Below are 14,568 nucleotides of genomic sequence, written 5' to 3'. Positions count from 1 at the left end.
TTACCTGGGTAAAACTTTTTAGATTGTGACTCAGCTTTGCTAGAGTACCCAGATAGAGATGTCCAGAGTTCTTAAGAACACTCTTTTTGCTTTGGACCACGACTTTAACCGCTCAATCTCAAGCTTTTCACTTAACACCTTCACGCCACAAACACATGGTTAGGGATAGCTTGGTTTAGCCGCTTATGCCAGATTTTGTTCCTTTGGGCCCTCCTATCCACTAATGCTCAAAGCCTTAGGCCCTTTTACCCTTGCCTTTTGGTTTAAAGGGTTATTGGCTTTTTCAATCTGCCCTCATTTTCCTGCGTTTTTGGGCAGTAATGGGTTTTTCTGCTTTTATTTTATTTTCACTATTTCCTTCTTGCATGCATATATATATGTTTTTCTTTTGCAACATGCTTTTTCTTTTGCTTTTTGCTTATTTTTCTTGCTTAAAGAATCAATTTTCAGATTTTTCAAATTATCAATAATATTTTTCCTTTTTCCTTATTCTTTCAAGAGCCAACATTCATAAATTTCAACTTCAAATATGAACTGTTTAATCATACATTCAGAAAACAAAAGCAAATGACACCATATCAAACTAATTAAACTAATCTTATTTTAAAATTGAAATTCATACATCTCTCAGTTCTTTTCAAAAAACATTTCATTTAAGCAAGGTGAGAAATATATGGAATATTTTACAACTTTTTAAGACATCAATGCAAATGATCATGCAACTAGGACAAGAAAATAGATAAACAGACAGAAAAACAGAAAAATAAGACAGGAAAGGAGTAAAAGAGAATGAATCTACCTAAATGATGGTGGCCAGTGCTCCTCCTTGAGGATCCCATGTAGTGCTTGATATCTTCTATGTTACTCCTTTGTCTTTATTGAGGCGGCTGCACAAGCTTTTGTGCATGCTTCCTAGTTTGCTCCGTCCTCTTCTTCCATACTTAAGAGTGGTAAAAGTCACAAAGCAAGGCTTTGACAACACCAAACTTAAGAGTTTTGCTCGTCCTCGAGCAAAGTAGGGTAGAAGAAGGTGGGGTAGTTGGAGCTTCTGTAGGACCTCTTGGTCTTGAGAAGCTAGGGAATTCCAGATTCTCTGCTTCTCTGCATTGGCGTTTGAACGCCCAGGGGCTGCTCCCTGGCTGGCGTGCAATGCCAGCAATGCTCCCCTCTTAGGGCGTTGATGCCAAGGCATCTTAGGCTAGTTTCACTAGCATTTTTTTGATAGTTTTAGTTGTTTTATGCATTTCTTGAGCTTAAAGTAACCAAGAATGGTTAAAAGAAGAACAAAGCAATGAACCATCCAAACAGTATGATTTTGATGCAAATTCCATGAGTTTTTAGTTATATTACTTGAATGCTATGAATGGAAGATTTCTCATGAAATTTTGCAAGACTTTGATGCAATTGTTTGGATGATTTCAGGGAAGAAGAGGCTAGGCAAGGAAGCAACAAAGTCAATAAAGGAAGCTTGAATATCACATGTGGAGTTTAAGTTCTAGTTTAAGCCTAAACTGGAGCTTAAACGCCAGAATCATGAAGGCTAAGAAATGCTGAAACTGAAGTTTAACCTCCAGTTTAACCTTAAACTGGAGGTTAAACGCCAGAATGAAAGTCTCACCAAAGAAGCATTGCACGTTTAACCTCCAGTTTAACCTTAAACTGGAGGTTAAACGCCAGAATGAGAATGCCAATCAGGAAGCATTTCCACGTTTAACCTCCAGTTTAACCTTAAACTGGAGGTTAAACGCCAGAAATGGGAAGTGCACCAAGGAGCCATTTCCACGTTTAAGCTCCAGTTTGACCTTAAACTGGAGCTTAAACGTGTTCGACCAAGTTTTCTCCTCCAGGGTTGCTTTCTCCATTTCCACGTTTAAGCTCCAGTTTAACCTTAAACTGGAGCTTAAACGTGTTCGACACCTCCAGGGCTACCTTTCTCAGCTTCCACGTTTAAGCTCCAATTTAACCTTAAACTGGAGCTTAAACGTGTTCGACCTCCAGGATGCCTTCTTCCATTTCCACGTTTAAGCTCCAGTTTAACCTTAAACTGGAGCTTAAACGTGTTCGACCTCCAGGGCTGCCTTTTCTATCTCCACGTTTAAGCTTCAGTTTAACCTTAAACTGAAGCTTAAACGTGTTCGACTAAGTTACCCTCCAGGGCTGCCTTCTTCCATTTCCACGTTTAAGCTTCAGTTTAACCTTAAACTGAAGCTTAAACGTGCTTCCACAAAAGGCATCACTGGAAGTGTCTGGCGTTTAAGCTACAGTTTAAGCTTAAACTGCAACTTAAACGCCACTCTTGGAAAAGGTTTCTGGGCCAACAATATTGCGGTTTAAGTTAGTATTTGAGCACAAACATTAACTTAAACTTACTCTGGTATGAAACCCAATTGAATATCATGGTTTATGGGATTGGGCCTGAAGGATTGATGAGTCTGAAATTTCAATTTATTGAGTCATGTGTCATTATTTGATTATCACTAAGTTGGCTCAATGAATGTTACAGATTTTGGATCAACAGCCTCATCAAGATTATGGATCATAAACCCAAGGCAAAAGGAAAGCAGGGAGAGGCCTCAAAGCCCAAGAAACACAACAGAAGCTCAATATAGAAAGTGTATAAATAGGATAGAATTTAAGTTAGGGAGGACTTTTACTTTTACTTTTAGCTAGTTTTCATATCTTTGTAATTGAATTCAGAGCTATGACTCACTAAACCCCCTTTCATTGGGTTAGGGAGCTCTATTGTAATTCAATGAATCAATAATAGTTTATCTTCTTCTTCAATCTTTTCTCTTAAATTTTGTTAGAAAGCTTCTCGATCTAATTCCATTGGGTAGTTGTCTTGGGAAAGAAACTACCCATAATTGGAATCCTTCGGAACCTTGGGAAAGGAATGGAGGATTCATGCTAGAGAAGCTTTCTCACAGTGAATTGGATTGGGGTTTGGATGGATATTGTGACATGTAATCCTACCAAATTGTGGTTCATGAAACTGTGTGGTATAATCAGTGATCGAGCATCATCTCTTCTTATGAACATTTAAACCAAGGGATTGGGAATTTGTTCGTTTTTAGAGAGAATTGGTGAGCCAAGGGATTGGGATCCAATCATATAAGATTGCCAAGCAAAATTCAATGAACGCATTGCTTGAGGAAGAGATAAACATGTTTTGATTCGGAGATCTCAATATCTCCTATAACCCAATGAATTCCCCATTTCTGATTTCCACTTTCTCTTTACATTCTGCAATTACATTCATGCAATCACCCCCATTCCCTTTTAATTTCAGCAATCTAGCTTCTGCTCTTTACTTCATGCAATTTAAGATTCCGCCATTTAAATTTCTTGTCATTTACTTTTCCCGCCAATTTTACATTCCGCAATTCTCATCTAAATCTTGATTCCGCTCAACTAGAACACACTTCTAATCCGAATTGCTCACTCAACCAATCCTTGTGGGATTCGACCTCACTCTATTGTGAGTTTTTACTTGACGATAACCGGTGCACTTGCCGGAAGGAATTTTGCCGATCGTGCAATTTCCTAAATCGTAGCATAACTAGTTTATGCGCATCAAGTTTATGGCGCCGTTGCCGGGGATTGGTTTTCGATTGACAATTCTCAAATTGGAAGTTAACTAGATTGAGCATTTTTTTTTGTTTTGATTAATTCAGTACACATTACTTGTTGAATTTTAATTTCTGCACTCTGTTACATGCTTTCTTTCTTTATGCCTTTAAATTCAAGCAACTAACTCACTGACTCACTAACTGTTTGAATTAATTCCTCAACTGCTCTAACCATACTCTTCCATTAACCAAGAGTATTTCACTTGTTTGTTGCCTGTGCTGTGTTCTTGTATGACAGGTAGGAGAGGAGAGACATCAACTCCTCCATATACCGAACCAGAGAGGACCCTTCATAGACTGAGAAGGGAAGCAAGAGGGAAGAGAGTACTGGGAGAAGAGGAATCTGAAGGAGAATCTGAGGACAATTTTGAGGAAGCTTTAGATCTCAACATGGATAGAGAAGTTCACAACCATGAGAGAGCTGATGGAAACAATGCCATTCCTGAGAGGAGGGTTCTTAGTTCATACATAAACCCAACCTCTGGGAATTGTGGTAGCAGCATCCAGAAACCACCCATTCAGGCCAACAATTTTGAGCTCAAACCACAGCTAATATCACTTGTGGAGAATCATTGTTCATTTGGTGGAAGTGCTAATGAAGACCCAAACCAACATCTCACAAAATTCCTGAGAATTTGTGACACTGTGAAGTCCAATGGAGTCCAGGAAGATGCATATAAACTGCTTTTGCTCCCATTTCACTTAGGGACAAGGCAGCTAAGTGGCTGGAATCATTCCCAAGGGGGAGCCTAACAACCTGGGATGAAGTGGAAAGCAAGTTTCTGGCACGTTTCTACCCCCCACAAAAGGTCAATAGGCTTCGATCTGAGGTTCAGACGTTTAGACAACAAGATGGTGAAACTCTCTACGAGGCATGGGAGAGATTCAAGGATTTGACAAGGAAATGCCCACCAGACATGTTCCATGACTGGGTGCAATTGCATATTTTCTATGATGGACTGTCTTATGAATCAAGGAAGGCTGTAGACCATTCATCAGGAGGTTCATTGAACAGGAAAAAGACTGTGGAAGAAGCCATTGAAGTGATTGAGACAGTGGCTGAGAATGAGTACTACTATGCATCAGAGAGACACAACACTAAGGGAGTCATGGAGCCGAACCATGTTGATACAATTCTAGCCCAAAACAGGGTGTTTGCCAAGCAACTAGCAGAGCTCACCAGGAAATTAGAAACAAAACAAGTGGCTGCAATACACACACAAGAGCAAGAGGAAGAAAGCACTGAAGGAGGTGATTGGGAAGAGGCCAATTATGTAGGAAATCAACAAAGGCAACCATATGATCCACATTCCAACACTTACAACCCAGGCTGGAAAAACCACCCAAACTTTGGGTGGGGAAACCAGCAAAACCAACATAACAAGTCCACATACCAAAACTCCAACCAAAGATCATACCAAGCCACACAAAACACTTACTCTCAACCACCATATCATGGCCAAAATAATCAACCTACCCAACCTAACCCGAACCAACAATTTCAAGATCAATTAAACAGGATAGAAGGAGTGCTGGCACACATGGGTCAGGACATAATTGAATTGAAAAGCTTCAGGGATGATGTGAGAACTACCTTAAGAAACCATGGTGAAAAACTCAAGAGGATGGAGTCTCAAGTAGGAGAGCTATCTCAACAGGCCCTCAAATCAACTGCAGTGTTCCCTAGTGACACAGAAAAGAATCCTAAAGGGGAACAAAAGGGAGTGAGATGGGAAGAATGCAAAGCCATCACCATATTGAAAGAAGTCTCAGAAGAAGAAGGAATCAGATCCTCAGAACAGGAGCCAGAAATCTTGAAGGAAGGTGTGGAGGAAGCTAAGCAGGAAAGTGAAACTGAGCAAGCCAAGGAACTGCAAAAAGGCACGATAGAAACATACCAACCAAAAGCACCATTTCCTCAGAGGTTAGGAGGAGGTGAAAAAGAGAAAACCTATTCAAGGTTTTTAGAGACATTTAAGTCTCTCCATATCAATATTCCCTTTCTTGAGATTCTCCATCAAATGCCTACACACATCAAGTATTTAAAGGAATTGTTGAGCAAGAAAAGAGTTTTGAAGGGAGGACAAACGGTAACAATGAACAAAGAATGCAGTGCCCTCATCAAGAAGGACACAGTCTCTAAGAAAACAGACCCAGGAAGTTTTCATATTCCTTGCATCATAGGAGAAACAAAAATTGACAGAGGATTCTGTGATCTAGGAGCTAGCATAAATGTGATGCCTCTAACTCTTATGAAGAGGCTACAACTGAATGAGGTGAGATCCACTGATGTAATCATACAACTGGCTGACAAAACTCAGAAGCAAGCTGAAGGGGTGGTTGAGAATGTGCTGGTGAAAGTGGGAGATTATTACTTCCCCACAGACTTTGTCATTTTGGACATGGAGGAAAGCTACCTATACCCTATCATTCTGGGAAGACCATTTCTAGCCACTACTAGAGCGCTCATAGATGTAGAACAAGGAGAGCTAATTCTGAGAATACATGATGAACAGCTCATTTTCAAAGTTTTCAAACCTGCATCTGAACCTGAACCAGAACCTGAAAAGCCTAAGGATGATAGTAGTCATCTGTGTTTGGAGGAAAGTAATCCAGCAGCTGAAACTCTAAAACAGTCTTTGGAAGGCAAACAGGAATTGCAAGAGTTAAAGCCACAAGAATCAATGGAAACAGATCAGAAGGATCCTCCTAGCATAAGGGTCAATGAAGAAATCCTCAAGAGAAAGGGAAGAATGATAGGGAAATTGCCAAGAGGGTGGAGAAACAAGAAAATTCCCACTGAAGGTTTTTCTCCGGGAGATAAAGCGATATCAAGTCATTATCTGCCAATCCCACCTGGCCTCAAAACCATTCCTTCCCAGCTCCCTCAAGTGTTCACAATCAGGAAAGTTCTTTCTATGGAACATTTAGAGGTCATGAAGGAATCAAGTGGAGACGTTTGCATAGTGAGAGGAGAAGACGTCAAGCACTACAATCCACCCTAACAAGGGACAACCGTCAAGCTAGTGACGTTAAAGAAGCGCTTCATGGGAGGCAACCCATGTTTTTAATATCCTTACTCTTTTTTGTTTTGTTTTGCATCTAATAAAGCATGGTTTCTTATGCATGAACTTGAATCCTCAGGACAACTGCTGAAAGAGTGCACTAAACATTGCATATAAAATACAATTTGTCTCTAAGTTTGGTGTGCCTGAGGGCACCCCAAACTTTATTCAAAATGCATTCAATTTTTCATGCAAAGAGCACAACCAAACATTAAGTTTGGTGTTCCTCTTTGAACACGGTTCATGAAAAGCAAGAAGTTCCTCTGGATTTCGAAATTCATGACAAGTAGACCATTCGCATGTTTTAATACTTTGGTTTCAATTACTTAGGGTAGTAACTTTGTTTAGAATCAAAGAGCCAAAGTGACTATGATTTATTAGAATTATGCACAGTCATTAAGGACAACCAATATGGATTTCATGTCATCAGGAGACTTTACCAAACACTAAGTTTGGTGTCCAATAATAAGTGTGCATACATACAAAAGTCACGGCTATAAGCTCATGGAGTCAATCATTGATTTACATGTGCAAGTACTATTCATCATTCACATGGACCGAAAAATGATAGCAAACTTGTTTGTTTGTGCAGGTACAAAAGAAAAGACAAAAATGGAGGAAAAAGACAAAGGGAGGTACGGTGCTTGGTCAAAAAGAAAGTTCACAAGTCTTTGAAGCTAACACATGGGAAAAGGAAGTTCTGCAAGAAAAGATTGCTACATGTACAACCTAATGAACCCAGAATACTTCCAAGAAAATGAAAAGCAATTCGTCCTTCTCCCTAATTCATATATTTACCATCAAGCCACCCTTCACAAACCACCCTAGCCGTCCATTTTTCACTTAAGGGCCCTATAAAGAACCACTTGGGGAACGAGTTCAACACCACCAAATCTCCTTCATGCACATTTTCTTCATCATAGCATAAACTATCTCTTGCCGAAAACAACCTCCCCACATTTCCAACAACACTTCTTGCTTCACCTTGTCAACTTTAGCTTGTCACTTACCCCAAAACTAAAGAACCAATGGCAGCTTCATCTAGCCACAAAAGAAGAAAAGACAAGCAACCAATGGAGGAGAACAGGGAATTCGATGCAAGGAGATACAAATCAGTTTTTCATGAGATTCAAGCCGAATGGATGAGACCTAAAAGGGTACTAGCTGAGGTTCCCTTTGACCTTGAAAAGGATGAGTTCCCAGGTATTTGGGAGAAGATCAAAAAGAGGAAGTGGGAGCTCCTGACTAAGCCAATCACTAAAATCAACATCAACTTGGTGAAGGAGTTCTATGCAAATGCAGTGAGGGAAGACTCAACCAAGAAACCCACATACAAAAGCTATGTGAGAGGGGTGGAAGTTGACTTCAGCCCCAAGGCAATCATGAAAACTCTTGGCCTGAAAAACATACATTTCAGCCAAGCAAGTTATGAGGAAAGGATGATAGGAGAACCTGACTACACGACTATTGCTGAAGATCTTTGTGCCATCAGAGCTGAATGGGTGAGAAAAACAAGAGGGGCTCCAAGAGTCTTGAGAAGGGGAGACCTAACACCTGAAGCTAAAGGGTGGTATGCAATAGTTAGGAGATCCATCCTACCCACTGCAAACTCTTCAGAAATAGTCCCTAAAAGAGCCATCTTGCTTCATTGCATTATGGTGGGAGGGGAGATCAAAGTTCATAAACTCATTGCTGAACAGATACAAGAGTTTAGTGAGAAAAGTGACCCTGAATCCTGGCTTCACTTCCCTAGCACCATCATTAGACTATGCATCGATGCCCAAGTACCACTTGAAGATGAAAGACCTAATTGGCTATATCCTGGATTGGCCATAACTGCGTACAGAATGACTCTTGGCCCAACTGCTCCAAGACATACAAGAAGAAGAAATGAAGAAGGGCAACAAGCGGAAGCAAAGCAAGAAGCAGAACAAGAAGGACAGGAAGGAGAAGACAGAGAAGAAGAGCAAGAAGAGCAAGCAATCCCAGAAAGAAGACAACGAATTCCCAGAGACCCCATGGATATGAGCAGAATGCAGGAAATCATGGAAGGAATGTCTCAACAATACATGAGGTCTCAGGAGAGACAAGAGGACTTTCACCTAAAAATGATGGATATGCAAAGGAACTTTGAATCAAGATTCTTAGATCTGCAAAAGGGAACAAAATTTACACTTACAGGAATCCTTCAGCCACATATGCCAACACCAAGATGCCAATGTCTTGGCAATCAAGGAAGCCACCACTTTACAGAATGCAAGATACTCAGTCCAAGCTGATTACAACATCAGTTCGCAAATCAAGCTTAACTACATAGGGGAACATTTACACAAGATGGACCCAGCATTCCCAGCTTTTGATGAGTATTTCAAAGGGAGGAAAGAAGGAGAAATAAACAAGGCAATGATCCTTGAAAAAGGAGTGGAAGAAACAATGAAAAAGGCTGGATTCTGGAAAAAGCTCATAAGAAAAGACAAAGGAAGCACAAGTGGTCAAAAAGAGGCAGGAAGCAAGAAGAAGCAGGATCCCAAGAATTAAGAAGAACCAAGCAATAAATAAGAGGTGGTCTCGTTCCTTAATAATCAAATGATAATTGGTGAATTGTCTTTATGAGCTTTCTTTCATCATAAGTCATTTAAGTTTTATGTGGAGTTTTTTTTTTTAGTATGAGTGTCTGTTATTGCTTTGAATAAAGCGAATGCCTAGATGTTTGGATATAACTTCACCTTCTTAAACAAGTGCTTGCCATGCTTGTTCTATTTCCAAAAATAAAAGAAAAGTTTGAACAAAAGTAACTTGGCTAAAGTAGTGACAAATCAAGTAGAATTAAGTGGTGGTATGCATGCTTGATTGTTCAGTCAGATCACTGGAAATAGAGTGTAGAATTATCATTTTTTATGTAGAAATTGAAAACTGTCTATGGATCTTGATGAATAAATGTCTTTGGCCATGAAAAAGAAAGAAAAAGAAGAAGAAAAAGCCACTGAAAAAGGGCAACCAAAAAGAAAAAAATTTGAGAAAATAAGCTAGGCACCAATGGTTTGAACTTCTGAGACAAATGCCTGTGGTGTTCATGTATTAAGGATATGCTTGGATGAATAGGTTCTGAGGAGTGTTTCAACACTTGGTAACTTGGGTTAACTAACCCGGGATTATCAACCAAAAGTCCATTATCAAGAGCAACCTAAATACAAAACATTTAGTCACACAAAGAGGTGCTGGGCACCAATGTCTCAAGAAGAAATGTGAACTAAAATGCCTGAAGTGGATATGTGTAGTGCACTGATAAGAAAAAGAAAATGCCAAAGGCTTGTGCAACACATGACACCAAGCAAACAAGGAGCAAAGGAGCTCTAAGAAAAAGAAAAGAAAAACAAAGAAGAGAAAAGTGCCAAGGACATAAGAATAACAAGAGGCCATAGCAGTGTTTGATGGATGCAATGAAAAAGTGATGATCTTACTTGATAAGTATGGAAAAGTGATGCTGCAACTTTCTGCATAAAACCCTTCTGATGAACTTCAAATGCTTGCTAATATAGCCAATGTAATTGCTTTCTGTTTCATACTTTCTTCTCAAATAACTCAGGACTTGCTTAGGGACAAGCAAGTATTAAGTTTGGTGTTGTGATGCTAAGGCATCTTAGGCTAGTTTCACTAGCATTTTTTTGATAGTTTTAGTTGTTTTATGCATTTTCTTGAGCTTAAAGTAACCAAGAATGGTTAAAAGAAGAACAAAGCAATGAACCATCCAAACAGTATGATTTTGATGCAAATTCCATGAGTTTTTAGTTATATTACTTGAATGCTATGAATGGAAGATTTCTCATGAAATTTTGCAAGACTTTGATGCAATTGTTTGGATGATTTCAGGGAAGAAGAGGCTAGGCAAGGAAGAAACAAAGTCAATAAAGGAAGCTTGAATATCACATGTGGAGTTTAAGTTCCAGTTTAAACCTAAACAGGAGCTTAAACGCCAGAATCATGAAGGCTAAGAAATGCTGAAACTGAAGTTTAACCTCCAGTTTAACCTTAAACTGGAGGTTAAACGCCAGAATGAAAGTCTCACCAAAGAAGCATTGCACGTTTAACCTCCAGTTTAACCTTAAACTGGAGGTTAAACGCCAGAATGAGAATGCCAATCAGGAAGCATTTCCACGTTTAACCTCCAGTTTAACCTTAAACTGGAGGTTAAACGCCAGAAATGGGAAGTGCACCAGGGAGCCATTTCCACGTTTAAGCTCCAGTTTGACCTTAAACTGGAGCTTAAACGTGTTCGACCAAGTTTTCTCCTCCAGGGTTGCTTTCTCCATTTCCACGTTTAAGCTCCAGTTTAACCTTAAACTGGAGCTTAAACGTGTTCGACACCTCCAGGGCTACCTTTCTCAGCTTCCACGTTTAAGCTCCAGTTTAACCTTAAACTGGAGCTTAAACGTGTTCGACCTCCAGGATGCCTTCTTCCATTTCCACGTTTAAGCTCCAGTTTAACCTTAAACTGGAGCTTAAACGTGTTCGACCTCCAGGGCTGCCTTTTCTATCTCCACGTTTGAGCTTCAGTTTAACCTTAAACTGAAGCTTAAACGTGTTCGACTAAGTTACCCTCCAGGGCTGCCTTCTTCCATTTCCACGTTTAAGCTTCAGTTTAACCTTAAACTGAAGCTTAAACGTGCTTCCACAAAAGGCATCACTGGAAGTGTCTGGCGTTTAAGCTACAGTTTAAGCTTAAACTGCAACTTAAACGCCACTCTTGGAAAAGGTTTCTGGGCCAACAATATTGCGGTTTAAGTTAGTATTTGAGCACAAACATTAACTTAAACTTACTCTGGTATGAAACCCAATTGAATATCATGGTTTATGGGATTGGGCCTGAAGGATTGATGAGTCTGAAATTTCAATTTATTGAGTCATGTGTCATTATTTGATTATCACTAAGTTGGCTCAATGAATGTTACAGATTTTGGATCAACAGCCTCATCAAGATTATGGATCATAAACCCAAGACAAAAGGAAAGCAGGGAGAGGCCTCAAAGCCCAAGAAACACAACAGAAGCTCAATATAGAAAGTGTATAAATAGGATAGAATTTAAGTTAGGGAGGACTTTTACTTTTACTTTTAGCTAGTTTTCATATCTTTGTAATTGAATTCAGAGCTATGACTCACTAAACCCCCTTTCATTGGGTTAGGGAGCTCTATTGTAATTCAATGAATCAATAATAGTTTATATTCTTCTTCAATCTTTTCTCTTGAATTTTATTAGAAAGCTTCTCGATCTAATTCCATTGGGTAGTTGTCTTGGGAAAGAAACTACCCATAATTGGAATCCTTCGGAACCTTGGGAAAGGAATGGAGGATTCATGCTAGAGAAGCTTTCTCACAGTGAATTGGATTGGGGTTTGGATGGATATTGTGACATGTAATCCTACCAAATTGTGGTTCATGAAACTGTGTGGTATAATCAGTGATCGAGCATCATCTCTTCTTATGAACATTTAAACCAAGGGATTGGGAATTTGTTCGTTTTTAGAGAGAATTGGTGAGCCAAGGGATTGGGATCCAATCATATAAGATTGCCAAGCAAAATTCAATGAACGCATTGCTTGAGGAAGAGATAAACATGTTTTGATTCGGAGATCTCAATATCTCCTATAACCCAATAAATTCCCCATTTCTGATTTCCACTTTCTCTTTACATTCTGCAATTACATTCATGCAATCACCCCCATTCCCTTTTAATTTCAGCAATCTAGCTTCTGCTCTTTACTTCATGCAATTTAAGATTCCGCCATTTAAATTTCTTGTCATTTACTTTTCCCGCCAATTTTACATTCCGCAATTCTCATCTAAATCTTGATTCCGCTCAACTAGAACACACTTCTAATCCGAATTGCTCACTCAACCAATCCTTGTGGGATTCGACCTCACTCTATTGTGAGTTTTTACTTGACGATAACCGGTGCACTTGCCGGAAGGAATTTTGCCGATCGTGCAATTTCCTAAATCGTAGCATAACTAGTTTATGCGCATCAGGCGTTGAACGCCCAGCAGGGCTTCCTAGCTGGCGTTCAACTTTGACACTCCACTTGGAGTGTTCTGTTTTTACTACTGTGAAATCTGTCTCTTGACTGATGCACATGATCATGACTCTAACAACTGAAAGGAAAAACAAAAAGAAAATAAATGGTTGAGTAAAGTTGGGTTGCCTCCCAATAAGCGCTCTTTTAAAGTCACTAGCTTGACCTTTAGCTCCTTAAGGAGGTGAGTAAGGGCTCAGATTTTCGCCCCTGACAATGAATTTTTTGCCTGTCCTCTCATTGATGAGCTCTACATGCTCTAGAGATAGAACACGACTCACTGTATGTGGTAAGGCTGGCTTCTTAGTGAAGACAACTCTCATACTAGGTGAGAGGCCTTTTGTTGGGACTTTCTCGTCTATCCAGCCTTTAGGTACTTTCTTTTTAGTACCTTTGTGCTTAGAGCTTGTTGAGGGCTTCTTAACACCAAACTTAGAATTGATATCTGGGGACTCTGCAGAGCTCTGCACAAAAAGAGAGGGTTTGCACACTAGGTGTTACACTGTTATCTCTCTTTTAGAGGGAGAATTGGGGTGAGGCATCTTAAATAAGATGTGGTCCTCCCCTAACTTTAGGGTTAGTTCTCCCTTAGCCACATCAATGATAGCATTAGCTGTGGCTAAGAAAGGTCTTTCAAGGATGACACAGTCATCCTCATCCTTTCCTATGTCCAAGAATAAGAAATTTGCAGGGATGTAGTGGTTTTCAACTTTAACCAAGACATCCTCTACTAAGCTATATGGCTTCTTCATAGTCTTGTCTGTCATCTCTAAAGAGACGTGTGTAGCTTGTACCTTAAATATGCCTAGCTTCTCCATTACTGAGAGTGGCATGAGGTTGATGCTTGACCCTAGGTCACATGGAGCCTTTTCAAAGGTCATAATGCTTATGGTGCAAGGAATCAGAAAGCATCCAGGGTCTGAAAGCTTCTGAGGTAGCTCTTGCTGATCCAAAGCATCGAGTACTTTGGTAAGCAGTGGAGGTTCTTCCTCCAGAGGCTTTGTACCAAATAGTTTGGCATTCAGCTTCATTAGAGCTCCTAGGAAACGAGCAACTTGCTCTTCCCTAGTGTCGTCATCCTCACTTGAGGATGAGTAGTCATGAGAACTTATGCACTGTAGAAGTGCATTCAAAGGAACCTCAATTGTCTTTATGGTTTCCTTTGGTTCTGGGCTGGTGGGCATTGAACACCCAGTGAAGGCTTCTTCACTGGTGTTTAATGCCTTCCCATTCTCCTCCAATTCAGCCTCAACCTCCATGATTATGGCCTTACACTCTTCTCTAAGATTAACTTCAGTATTACTAGGGAGAGTGTCAGGAGGGATCTCAGGGATCCTCTTGCTCAGTTGACCAACTTATACCTCTAAGTTTCTAATGGAGGACCTTATTTCATTAACGAAACTGTGGGTGGTCTTAGTGAGGCTGGAGACTAGAATGACTAAGTCAGAAAGGCTCTGCTTAGAGGTCTCCATATTCCCTTGAGAAGGTGGGAATGGTGGTCTGTAATTGAACCTATTCTGGTTCCTACCACATTGATTGAAACCTTGCTGAGGTTTCTGTTGATCCTTCCATGAGAGTTAGGATGTTTCCTCTATGAAAGGATGTAAGTGTTTCCATAGGCTTCTCCCATGTAATTCACCTCCTCCATGGTGGGTTGATCAGGATCATAGGCTTCTTCTTCAAGAGAAGGTTCCTGATTACTGCCAGCTGCAGTTTGCATCCCAGTGAGATATTAAGAGACCATGTTGACCTGTTGGGTCAAGATCTTATTCTGAGCTAGGATGGCATTCAAAGTCTCAACTTCT

At 40.0% G+C, this 14,568-nt stretch overlaps 1 non-coding gene across 1 annotated transcript; it reads right to left on the bottom strand.

Moving 5' to 3' along the window:
- Window positions 1–4,444: 4,444 nt before the first annotated feature.
- Window positions 4,445–4,548, bottom strand: LOC112788483 (small nucleolar RNA R71). Its single transcript, XR_003195845.1, has one exon. It is a non-coding gene; the product is annotated as a small nucleolar RNA R71 (small nucleolar RNA).
- Window positions 4,549–14,568: the final 10,020 nt, after the last annotated feature.

The sequence above is a fragment of the Arachis hypogaea genome, chromosome 20 (genome assembly GCF_003086295.3).
Source record: "Arachis hypogaea cultivar Tifrunner chromosome 20, arahy.Tifrunner.gnm2.J5K5, whole genome shotgun sequence".
NCBI lineage: Eukaryota > Viridiplantae > Streptophyta > Magnoliopsida > Fabales > Fabaceae > Arachis > Arachis hypogaea.
The sequence above is the reverse complement of the archived record's forward strand: the minus strand, read 5'-3'. Positions and strand labels throughout refer to the sequence as shown.